Source organism: Ciconia boyciana, chromosome 5 (genome assembly GCF_034638445.1).
Source record: "Ciconia boyciana chromosome 5, ASM3463844v1, whole genome shotgun sequence".
In the NCBI taxonomy this organism is placed as follows: domain Eukaryota; kingdom Metazoa; phylum Chordata; class Aves; order Ciconiiformes; family Ciconiidae; genus Ciconia; species Ciconia boyciana.
Genome location: NC_132938.1, coordinates 13,258,163 through 13,271,276, shown reverse-complemented (window position 1 = coordinate 13,271,276; position 13,114 = coordinate 13,258,163). Strand labels below are relative to the sequence as shown.

At 39.7% G+C, this 13,114-nt stretch overlaps 1 protein-coding gene across 5 annotated transcripts in view; it reads left to right on the top strand.

Annotated features, from left to right (window-relative positions):
* The window catches only part of SORCS2 (sortilin related VPS10 domain containing receptor 2), a 653,060-nt gene that overhangs the window by 183,865 nt on the left and 456,081 nt on the right, over positions 1-13,114 (top strand). Inside the window, exon 1 of one of the 5 annotated variants that reach the window (XR_012042836.1) lies at positions 12,496-12,578. The exons of the other annotated variants lie outside the window; for them this stretch is intronic. The gene's annotated coding sequence lies outside the window, so the exon portion shown is untranslated. Of the gene's footprint in view, positions 1-12,495; positions 12,579-13,114 lie in introns of those variants that run through there. 5 annotated transcript variants of the gene reach the window in all.

The window sequence follows — 13,114 nt, the reverse complement described above, 5'->3', positions numbered from 1 at the left end:
CCTCATGGAAGTCATTTAACTTCTCTGTACCTGTTTGCCATCACCCGTGTGATTTACACTTTCTAGAAATTCCTCTCATGAATGTCTCTAAAATGCTGTGAGACACTTGGATGCCAAAGAACTATAAATATTAGCAAATACTCTTCTAATTCTTGGAGCATTTGTACTGTTGTCTGAACTGGGGTCACCACCATAGCTTTAAAAACAGGCTCTCAAACCGTGCGATCTCAAATGAGAAGTAGTTTTAAAAAGCTGACGCTTTTCCCAAGGTCTATAAAACCAGGTAATCCCAAACAAAAGCCAACGTCCTTAATTAATCTCACTGTAATTTCTGCAATGTTAATGCCTCTTGTCCTGGCTATCAGTGTGGCTCCACAATGAATCTGCCTGTATGCTGTTTGCAGGGGCTGGTTGAAGTGGTGTGGGATTCCAGAGCTGACGTGGTTGGCCAAAATCCCATCGGGCTGTCTGCTGCGTGAGAGTGCATTACCCCAGCCAGGCTGGGGTGGCACGCTGAACCTGCTGGGTTTTTAACTAGGCATCATGAGTCAGACACTTTACTGTTAAAAGTGCAGAGTTTGGGCTATTCCATTATTTGTTAGCCGTAAGAATCTGAGGATTCATGAACCGTCTCTTTTGAGGAATGCAGTGATTTCATCAGATAAATGTTTAAAGTGAGGCTAAGATAGTAGCCAACCACAGCAGAAAAATATTTTTTCCTTTGAGATAACCTCTTAAATATATACATATTTAAAACCATTTTATCTTCTCTGTCTAATTCTAAGCACCCCTTCTGTCAGCAGCAGACAGAAATAAAAAGAAAAAACCCTCAGTGGATGCCTTTATTTTTTTGTGAAATGTGTCAGATGATAAGCAAAATGTAACTGGGTATTTATTTTACTTTTCATGTGCCCTGCAAACTGTGGAAGGCAGCAAGAGATAGAGCAGCAACAGCCTGATAAGCATGGCTTTTCCCTTTTTGCTGGCTTTGTGTTTATACTGCCTTTAAGCGAACACTGGGCTAGAGACCAAATGTCTTTACTCATCTGGGAGATTTCAGAGCTGCTGCGAGTAAACTGGTGCAAAAAGCAATTCCTTGATTACAAGATCTGTAGGTAAATGTTACTCCTGCAATAATTGGCATTTCCTTTCCATCTCCTCCACAGCACATTCTGTTCTAGCAGGGCCTAACAAACAATAATAGCAAAAGTAAGGCGTATTTTTTACACTGGTTATTTTCTGTCTCCTTAGTGAAAGGGACACATAATGGAATGAATCTGGCTTCCCATCTGTTGCTAGGTGCAATTCAAAGTGGCGGGTTTGACCTATAAAGATTTAGCTGGTTTGCGTCATGCTTACCCTAGAGACAGCCTCTCCCCTTTAATTTCTCTGTGTCTCCATTTTCCATCTGTGAAAAATCAGGATAACACTACTTTTCTACTTCACAGAGATTTTACAAGGACACATTTATTAAGAGGCACAAAGCATAGGCTTTGTATTAGGTATCACACAAATATCCATGTCTAAAAACTTGCTGCCACCCTCAGTCCCACAGAACCCAAGTCGGTTGACCTTCATTACGTGATAGAAGGCGATTCATTGTTCTAGGCTGTATTATGGATTGCCAGCTCCGATCTTGCCATTTTTAAACACATGCATAACATGATACTTGCAAGTTGTCCAGCTGAATTTGGTGTTTCCCATTAAATATATTGGGACATCCCAGGGCTATAAAGTTAGAAGTATGTTTACATGTTGCAGTTTTGGGTCCCAAATAAAATAAGGGGCATTGGGGACCACAAACTGTTGGGTTGGAGGAGGTGTACGTGAGATACTTCCTTGAGAATGGTTTCCTCAGAGCACATATATCTAGAGTTGTGGTTGCCTGTTGTATTAGAAGTGAAGTAGTTCTTCAGTTAGCTTCATAAATCATAGTTCTCAGGTGTGTTTTTGCAGTCACATGCGGGTCAGGTTTAAGCAGTTCAACATGCCTATTTGAGGGAAGACATCTCCAGGGCATGTTGGCTGATCAAAGTAATATTTTAGACCTGTACTAAATTATGGACTCAGTCCTGCAAGAGTTCAGGAGGTGGGTAGAGGCATTTTAAGGAGCCTTGGCTTTACAGCAGCAACCTTTCAGTCTAGACTTATGGCATTGCATACCTGTCCTATTTCCGATGTGATTGTTGGAATGACAAAATTCAAGCTCAGCAGTGGTAGTAGTTCTGCAGCTGAATAGTGGACAGGGAAGCAGGGTTTGTTGTGGATGATTGCAAGACATGGTCCATCAAGGCAGATGGATTAACTTTCTCATTGGTGTGGCTCTTTCCTTGGAAAAAGTGGGGTCTGTCCCTACCAGACCTTTATAACCTTTGATAAAATCTTTGACTCTTATTTCCCTGCTGTGCTAAGCATGGATAGCACATATACTACCATGATACTAGCCCTTGGTGGGGATTTTGGTGGCTATTCCCAAGCTCACAGAGACAGACAAGATGGAGGCTGTGCCAAAGTAGCACGTGGGAAACTGTTGTAAGGTCTATTAAAGATCATTGTCATATTTTATGTTTTCCAGCATATTGCATCCAAATATTCTCTTTTTTTTCATAATATTATATTCATAAGATTAATGAAAATTGACCTTGTTTGGTAGGATACTGTTCTCTTAAAATGCCATTGTGTTATATATGTGTGCATAGGCACTTCTGCAGAGAGCTCCACCAGCTAAAAAAAATCAGAGCTGCCACTCTACCTGAGGAACTCCCCTTAATTCTATTCTTTGTGTTTTTGATAAGTGTAGAATGTTAGCCTTTTTCAGGTCTAGCTACCCTTCAGGAATCTTGCTGAGAGAATTTTTAAAAAAATTAAACGAAATTAAACCGCAGCAGAGTTTTTCAACCTGTGTTTAGGAACATGTTAACAAACTGCAAATAAATGGCAAATTAAAATTTAGCTTAAAATATATTCATTTTAGTTAACTAAACAAAACCCACAAACCCCTTCATTTGAACATCTGTGATGTGGAAGCTGCAGTTTTGAGGTTTGGCAGTGACACAGCTTTTGAGAACTGAAAATAAGAATATCGGGGAAAGACAGAGGCAGGGCCTCATCCTGCAAGGCTTTACTCATTTGAATAGCTCTTCTTCTTTCCTTAGGGCATGTTTGCCTGTAGCACTGCGTTCCAGTGGAAAGTCTCTTAATTTCGATCAGAGAACGGGGTCAGGAGGAGGTGATGTCTCCCTGTGTAGGGGGGAGCAGGCAGGTTGAGCTGCACTGAGCCTCCTCGCGCTCCTCCTGCTCAGCCCGAGGAGCAGCGCTTCCGCTTGACCATGTGAGCTATCTCACGGCACCTCGTTAGCATGGGATGATGGCTTTACTGGGGGAACGAGTCATAAAAAAGCTTCCTTTGGTTAAAAATGAGCAGTTTCATTTTAGTGCCATGACAGCCTGATACTGAGGATTGAATTTTTGCATTAAAGCTAGTTTTGTGTGTGTGCAGGCAAGAGAAGGGAACTGTAGATGCACATGCCTAGAAAGCAGCCGCTGCAGGGGGTGAAATCAAAAGAAAGAAAACCTGCTGTGATTTTTTTTATTTTTTATTTTTTAACCTTCTGAGGTTTTTATTCTCCTGTCAGCTCAATGGGCATCTCTTTAAGTAGCAAAACCCTTGTGTGGAAGTCCTGTCCCTGAATCTCACTTATAAGAATGATCATTTGCAACTATGGATGAGCAAAGTACCAAGGATGAAGGTATCAGATGTGTTTTTTACTGCTATTCATAAAGCAAACATTTAATGTATTGCACAGTCCTGTATCTTGTCATCAAGGAAACACTGTCTACAGAAAGTTTCTCTTATCTGTTCCAGTAGAAAAAACCTAATATGGGAAAATGTGTCAAAAAATCCCCATGTAATGTAATACCAGTGTTTAAAAATCCATGTTCGCCTTTCATGTGAACATTCCAAAGTGCTTTTCAGACGGGGAAACTGGAGCACAGATTAGTGACGTGGTATTTCTGGCTCCCTATTAGAACATATTATTTCATCTTTCTTTTGTATCTCATTACCTAGGAAAGCCAAGCTTGTTTCTTGTTAAGGTTCATACCACAGTAGTGCCCCCACCCTGCTCTGGTCCTGAGGTCTCCAGATGCTATTGTAATGTAAATAATGCATATCAGCAGGTCACCTGGTGAGGCGGGACAGAGGGAACATAACCCAGGCTCCAGGGCATGTTTTCCTGGCCACTAGACCGTACTGCCTCCCTAATGTTGGTTTTCATCATTGACATTATATTGATTTCCAAAGAAAATGCTACAAAGAAGCAGCCATGCATTTGCTGAAAACAGGGCCAGCATAATAGTTATTAGATTTGGAAGCATAAGTGCATGCATAGCTCACCCAAAAAGTGCATGATTATCTACAGTCAATTACAGGCTAATACACCTGTCACTGGATAACCACAGATATGCACCATGAAGAACAGTATCTAAATTATTCCATACTAAAATGACAGACTTCTACCTGACAAGTCAGCGTAAACTAACATACGTGAGAAGATACCCGACTCAACCTCTTATTAATTGCTGTTTATTTTTTGTGATGACAGCCAGTAGAGGGCACTGGTAGATGTCTGTATATTAGAGAGCTGTGCATTCCCATTCCATAAGAGCCCAAACAAACCCACACAACTTGATGTGACTCGCTGCCAAGAATACGTTTCTCGCCACAGTGCTTTATCCACCAATAGTATAACTCTACTTGAGCTACCAGCAGGTGGATTTAGTTCTTCAGCATATATGGTAGACCTCATGCTTTAGGTCAGGAGGTCTTCATCTAAGTCCATTGACAACCGGAACGATAGTTCTTGTGATAGACTGTTTCCTCTGAAACAGCAATTTGCAGAAATTGCAAGAAATATTAATTTGCAGATAATGCATTGGGATATCCATGCATCCATAACTGGGATATCCATATTTAGAGATTAGGTAGAGAAGGGGAAAAGTGTTACATACTTTATGTAGTTTAGTTTAGCCTCCTTGACTGGAGATGGACCTAAAGTGAGATACTGTACTTCTGTCCTCATTTATTAAGTTTTTTAGGCACAGCTGTTCTCTGTGATCTCCCTACATGCTGAGATGGTGTCATGTACATCTAACACACAGACACGCTACATGCAAAGGAGGAACTAATTTAAAAGGGCTGTTTGGTGTTGTGGGCAGGTCAGTAAATGGATTGATTGACTGTATGGTCCCAAATTTTCATACAAGACCCTGTGGCCCTGAGGCCCTGGCCCATTCTCTGCTATCTATATATTTAATATATTTTTGTGTGATGGCTCTGTTTATGTCCTGTTCTTTTTAAAATAACTAGCACAGGGGTGCCCAGGTTGTGATTGGAGCCCCTGGGCATTATCATGTCATGAATAACAGTAATGTAATTTCCACCTTTAAAGTTAAAGCCTGTGATGACCTCATTATGTTCTTCTGTGAAATATCTGCCTTTTAAATGGTGTTCATTGTTACTCCTCATAAAGACCACAGGAGGAACATTGACTTGCCACTGAAAATATTGAATCTTAGAGCAAACAGGTCGGTTATGGCCATTTTTGGGTGTTTTGGTGCCTTTGTATTCTTCAGGTTAAAGTGCTATTTATTCTTAGTGCTGTTGACCTGATTTTAATCCTAGCTAATGCCTTGCAGCCCTTGAATGGAATATATTGAGTAGAAAAATAAATTCAGTCTTACAGAATGATGCTATAAGAGCAGTTTAAAAAGGTCAAAGATGGAATTTATTTTCTCTATGTTGCTGGAACTCCTGTGTTTGAGTGTTTAGAAACTTGATATGCCTTTATAGCAAGTGAATAAATCAGAGAAAAGCTAGAGCCTTATATTGGCAGCTCCCACATACCTCGCTGAGTAGCTTCTCCTTGGAGGTAAATCAGTGCGAGGTAAAACGTGTTGAATGTCTTCAGCTATTTGTGCATGTAGAACAGATCGGAGCAGGATGGAATAGAATCCATCCACGAATTAAGTCACCACCAATGGTTTTCAGTCAATGCACAGTTTCTGCACATACTAGAATAATAAAGAATGGGGGTGGCTGTATCAGAGGTCATAAGAAAAAACTGAAGTGTGTTAAGTGTTCACATCTGTCAGTCCTGCTCTTTTTGGAGTGGATGGAAAATAGCTGAAGAAATCATGATGCATGTCCCAAATGACTCTATGCATGATCTGGGAAGTCTCCAGGGATGGTATGTGATTCTGAACACACACTATTTTTTCTTGTCAGTCATCAAATTGGCATTGCACACTGTTATTAAGCTATTACCCAGCTTTTGTGAAATGCACAGAATCATCGCAACAAGATAAAGCCCTAAGTGAAAATCTCAGTGGCTCACAACAAACACTTGTTGAACAAAGCAAAGTTCATACTACTGTTTTCTTCTGATGATGTTCAGGGGCATGTACATTTAATACACTAACGTATCAGCAACTGTAATCAAAATGGGAGTAATAGAGAATCTAAAGACATGAAAATATTTCATGAAACCCACTAATGAAAGTTAGGATTTTCTAGATTGCTCCCTGGAACAGTAAGATCTGTTGAGCACTTACATGTGATTCCTGTAACTGGATCAGGGCACATGGAGCTACCCTTACAGGAGAGGGGAAAAGGCTTCCTAGTTGATACAGTACAATTTGTTAAAAGGATAATTGGTGATTATATTAATTTCTTGACAAATGCTTTCAACTGTACCAAAGTACCAACTCACTTGTGGATTTAAACAAAACGCTGATGACTGATGGTAAGTATTTTTATTGTTTTGGAGACTTTAAAGGCTGTAGGTTCAGTATAATCTGACTGTGACTTCCATTGACTTTGGTGGAAAAGGCCCAGAAAATGTTTCCCTATTTTAGGGGGAAAATACGTTGGCTTTCTCTCTAGTGCTTATGATGTTTAAGTTACTAGAAAGACTTTTGTGTTCCACTTTTTAAATGTGTATTGTTTATCTTGTGCTGTTTTTTGCTCAAACTAAATGGACTTTTAGTTTTATCCACTCTTCTCTTGAAGAGAAAGAGGAAGCTTATTTTAAATATGGTATTTTTCATGGAATCTTAAAAAACAGTATTAGCAATCCTTAATTTACACAAATTTTTAGAAAACATTTGTTCTTTATTTCTTAAATGCTATGTCTGCATTTCAGATTTATGGTACCCATCCCTTTTGAAACTGGGAAATGTAGACAAGGAAGACAGGGAAACAATTCCAAGTATTCTTTTAGTTTTTACACTGAAAGACATGAAAGATTCTTTTGGTGTTCAATTTTCTACAGATGGTTTAGAGCATATATTAATCTACGGTGGGGGCATTTGGAAACAATATCAACCTTCTTATAATCTGTACAGAGTTTTTTAAAAAAGACTAAATTCTCTTCCTTGTTATTCAGCAGAAAGGGCTGTGTTTGCAACAGGACAACAGCAATTCTAGTGGAATTTTACCAGATGCATAGTAACGCCTTTGTTTCACTTTGGGAAGGTGACTGTTTTAAAATGGCTTTTCTAATTCAGGATATTTTGATATTCAATAAATAATTTAAAAGAGTCTGGATTAGGATGAATGCCTTTAATTAATGTAGTTTAAATTAAAATAGGATTGAAATATTAATTTATTTTTTCTGCCTAGCTCCAAGTTGCCCATCAAGTCATATTTTTTGTTAGCTCCAAATTCTTCCCTGTGTAAAGTCACGAGGGTCAGCAGAGTTAATCCATGCAAACGTTTTTGCCCAATGTCATTTTTGGTAACTTAATTTATGCTTCATTGTTCAACATAATTACAAAGTGTACTTTAGTGATAGTTTATGAGAAATAGTCTCAATGAACCATTGCTAACACCATGGCTCCACAAATGAAACATTGCATCACAGTCTGCTAGTTCTGCATCAGGTTTTTTGTGAAGTAAATAAAAGGTGACGTGAGTAGATTTGGTGCTGAGCTCAGCCTGCAAAAAGAATAATTTCCCCCATTCCACATCAAGATTTCTTGCTCCTTATATAATTTTCCTTCACCAAGTGTAATGGTATTCTGTATAAGCCATCTCCACAGTAGAAAGAGTAGCTTGTCAAATAGGCTGGTGTATTCCTGCTTGGTATCTGTGGACTATGGATGGACTATAATGACACAGCACTGGGCACTGTCGTTACAAGCGTGTTGGAGAGTCTGCTGCCCAAGGGTAGCATTTTTATAGTGCATGTGTTGCAGGGGGGCTGTATGATGTAACTTGGGCACCAGCATCTATTACAAAAGATCAAGCTGGCTTAAATTGATATTGCAACTCAAAACGCTAAGGAGAATGACACCACCGACAGATGTGGAGCTTCATAAGAACTGACCTTCATGCTGTTGTTAAAAATAACAAAACAAAAGCTCAACACTGAATCCTAATGAATGAGATCTTTGCGTTAATTCAGGGAATGTAATATGATTCTGTAGACCTTTTCGGGTTGCTAGAGTAACTTTCCACTGCAGCTGTGAAAGGAAGGGTCCAATTACTGGTGTAATATTCCTTTTCTGAAGTGCTGAATAGCCATTCAGTGCCTTGATCAAGGCCATTGTTGGCCCTTTGCCATCCAGTGAAAATGATATGAAAAAATATTAAAAATATTTACAGGTAAATGGTAGTATCTGTTAATATAAAAATAACAGGAATAACACGTATTTAAAATATTTTTATGTAAATAGTAGTATCTATTAATATAAAAATATCGGGAATAACGCATACCTGCTCCGTAGGTTATCTGGAAATATAGCTGTCTATTATTCTGTTGGCAGCTGGTCACAATATTTTGCTTTACTTCTCTGCATTGCACACAGATTTCTGAGGTTCTTTTCAAGCCATTTCATTAAATATTTGATCTAGTTAGTCTTCTGTAAATACTAGCAATCTAGGGCAAGATTCTCATTTATTTTCATTGGCCAATGTCTGGAGTAACTGTGCGCAGCTGAATTATTCTGGACTTGTGTGGTAAAGGAGATCACGGACCGGTCCTTACCAGTAAACGTGAACTGCAGTCTCCCATTTGATTCATGTGCGTTGTTCTCATTATCCTTAATGGATGTTGCACACATATATTAGGAGTATAGACCCTATTAGGAGCTCTCTAAGAAGTGAAATGAAAGTGATAATCACTTTGTATTGGATGAGGTATTGTATTTATTCTATAGGATTTTAAAGGCTATTTTAGTATTTAAATTATCTGGTGCATTAGAGAATGGTTTAGAAAGGCTTTGGTTGATTGACAGTCGTGGGTATATTTTAGAAAATTATTATACGCATTGGGACTTTAATTTTTCTGTGAATTATATTATTTTTGGAGATGTAATTTGCTATCTCTCCCAGGAGACAGAAATAGTGTGCTGCTTATTTGATTTTTAGCAATAATTAAAATGATGTGTTAAATTAGGCTCAGGTAGTGTCATGAAACAGGACCTACCTACTTGTGTGGGGGAGTTCAGAGTCCTTCACGAAGCCACGATATTTTGGAGTAAAATAAACTGAGGCCTTGTGGTTCGTATCCTAGAAATCACCGTTCACCACGTGCATCATCACGTAAGAAGGCCAAGAAGGCCACGTGCATCATCACGTAACAAGGCAGCAGAGCCGTTCACTGAGGGTAAGGGTGGGTGCTCTCCAAATGAGAATTAAACTGATTGAAGAACAGATGAGTGGACTCAGTTATTGCCTTGTCTTACACTTAGCTGACACAGAAGACTGTATTTTGAATGCTGTCAATCCTCTCATTTTCGTCCCTTGCCATTCAGATCAGACGAGGCTGTGACTGAAGCAGTTAACTACCTACGTAAGGTCTTCGAGGGAGAATTCACTGCCAGCTGAATAGTGCAGAGATCTGCAGGTTGCATCTCCCTTTGCAGATCACCGGGCTTTGGTAGGGCTCTAGGAAGGAATAAGGTTAAAAGAAAGATCATTGGGTCTCCTTGTTGTTTGGACTTCATGGCTTCCTACCAGCAGCCCTAATTCAGTTAAGGTTGTTATTTTCTCCCCTAGAGAAGAGAAATCACGAGAAAAGTAAAGTGACGTTTGTTACAGCTGATGGGAAGCAAATTGAGTGCAGTGGAGTGGGTGATCTTTATTGAGGACTAGGTGGCAATGTCACATATCACCCTCTGTACAGAACCTGGCAAGTGTAAAGATTATCTTTTCTTCCTAACAGGAGCAGGGGACAGTTGTCACGCTAGATGGATGGAGTGAATGTGAGAGGACTTGGGGAGTTCTTTTATGCCTCTAATTGAGGAGAATCTGAGATAACCTGTTAATCTCCAAGGAAGCAAAGAAAGTTTTATCAGTCAGTCAGTCGACAGCTTCGTTCAGAGGAAGAAAAAGACTTAAGTGTGGGTACTATCAGAGCACAGTAAGTTGTTTCTAAATAGGGGTGAGTGTGTTTGTGCGTGTGCAACCTTAAATGCTTTAAGCACAAGGTGTTTGTCTGAAGCACAGGGCTTGGATTTGGAATAGTATTCAAATAATTTCTTAAGTTCCAGCAAGACAAATATAAATCTACCTTATTGGGGAACTACAGAATTAAGATTAAAATTACTTTCTGTTATACTACATTGTCTGCAGATGCTCTGTGTATGATGTCGTAAAAATGGAAACGCTCTGCAGTTTAACCATGCCACTTCTTACTGAGGTCATCCAGTCCTTTGAGACCACTTATTATCCAAACACTGGAAGGAGCATCAAGAATGGATTCCTAGCATTGATTTTGAATTTCTTTCTGTTTTTGTCATGGGCCTTACAGGTATGATCTGATCTCAAAAAGCTTGTATTTAACTTTATCTGTAAATTGCCTACGTGTTCTTTAATCCTAGGGGTGACAATGTGTAGTCATAATTTAGGATGCTACAATTCAGCTATGGTAGGAAGCTGTAATCTCTGGGGCCTCAGATTATAATTCTCAGTGTTTTGGGAGTGTAAGCAAAAGTTAGCAATGTGATATTCAAATTCTGTGGGATTAGGGACCATCCACTTAGGCATCTCTCTAGGCAAAACTCTAAACATGACAAAACCAAACACAGGGAGAATGCAAAACTTGCAATGCTGCATCAAAACAACTGTGTGATTCCTATAGTCTCTATTGCCAGGTAGTACTTGATTTTTCCAAAGGCAGGAATAGAAAATGGCCAGTAATGTGTAACTGCCATATAAACATAAATTTCAACATTACTGAGGCTTATCATACGCAAACCGAAAAAAGTAGAATAGTATTCTCTCCAAAACATTATTTATAACATTAACTGGTGTATTGATTGGATATCCTCTCAACCAGTGATTTTATTGACTTTATGTTCTTAGCTGTTCATCATAGTACTATTCCTTTCCACGTTCCTTTTCTTTTTCGTATGTCATGGTTTAACCCCAGCCGGCAACTGAGCCCCACACAGCCGCTCGCTCACTCCCCCCCGGTGGGATGGGGGAGAGAATCGTAAGGGTAAAAGTGAGAAAACTCGTGGGTTGAGATAAAGACAGTTTAACAGGGAAAGCAAAAGCCGTGCACACAAGCAAAGCAAAACAACAAATTCTTTCACTGCTTCCCATGGGCAGGCAGGTGTTCAGCCATCTCCAGGAAAGCAGGGCTCCATCACATGTAACGGTGACTTGGGAAGACAAACACCATCACTCCAACTGTCCCCCGCTTCCTTCTTCTTCCCCAGCTTTATATGCTGAGCATGACGCCATACAGTATGGAATAGCCCTTTGGGCAGTTTGGATCAACTCTCCTGGCTGTGTCCCCTCCCAACTTCTTGTGCGCCTGGCAGAGCATGGGAAGCTGAAAAGTCCTTGACCAGTGTAAGCACTGCTTAGCAACAACTAAAATATCAGTGTGTTATCAACACTGTTTTCACCACAAATCCAAAACATAGCCCCATACTAGCTACTATAAAGAAAATTAACTCTATCCCAGCCAAAACCAGCACATCATACTTTGAGGCAAAAATGTCATTTCATCTCAATAACAATAGGACTTGATGATTTTCACATTCATAAAAAATAAAAAAGCCTGAGAGTTTCCCCAAATCCTCCACATTCTCCATTCATATTTTTCTGTATCACTTTCCCCAGCGTCCTGTGCCTGCATCTTGATGACCCCTTCCTTGTCAAATCAAAAAGTCTTCCTGCTGTCAGAGAAACTCCTTAGTTCTGGCTCCTGTTATTTGGAACAATTTCTTCGCATCTCTCCACCTTATCAGCTCACCTTATTGACTGTCCCTTGTGTTTCACTTTTCATCTAAGAACATATTTTTCTTTCTTGTCCTTGTCTGTATCTTCATTTCTTTGTCATTCTCCTCTGTCTTGGTATTACAGTCATTAACTGTGTAATTTCGAGGTAAAAAACAGTAAGGGCACAGTTTGTTTGAAAAACTCGACGTAAGATGAAGTTGTATAATATTTGCTTTATTCCGTTAATTCCCCAGGCTGCTTCTCTCCCTGCAAAAATGAGGCTCAGTTTCTGGAAATGCTCCCTATCAGCTCCCAACTCTGTTGTGCAAAACCGCATCTTGAGGTTGGCTTATCTATGTTGATTATGGTTACGTAGAAGGGGAGGGCGAGCAGCCTTATTCTTCTACTATTTCTGTTAGACCAAATGAGAATCATTCCTTCTCAAAACCATAAGCAAGTATTATGCAGACATTTGCTGTGTAGCACATGTAAGGAAAAGCCATCACAGGGAACTACCTTGATCAGGAAATACTGATAGTATTTTTCTAGAGCTGAAACTGTAATACAGTGCATTACTGATATCTCTTGCACCAAAACAGTGCTGTTGAATCCTGTTTTGCTTTAGTTTGATTGAAGTCTTTGGAAATACTTTTCAGAATTGAATGTGAGAAGAATGAATGTAAGTGTTTCTTGTGATTATTCCCTGTTTCCACAGTACAAAATGATGTGTGGGCTGTGAGTATCATCAGGTGCATGGTAGGTTATATCCCCTTTGGAAAGCTGTCCGTGGCCATCAACAGTGCATCCGCAGGCAAGGTCTCTGAGACAAAGTAATGCTGAGCGGAGGTAAGGTTGGCAGCTAAGGTAGCTGTGCCAGTA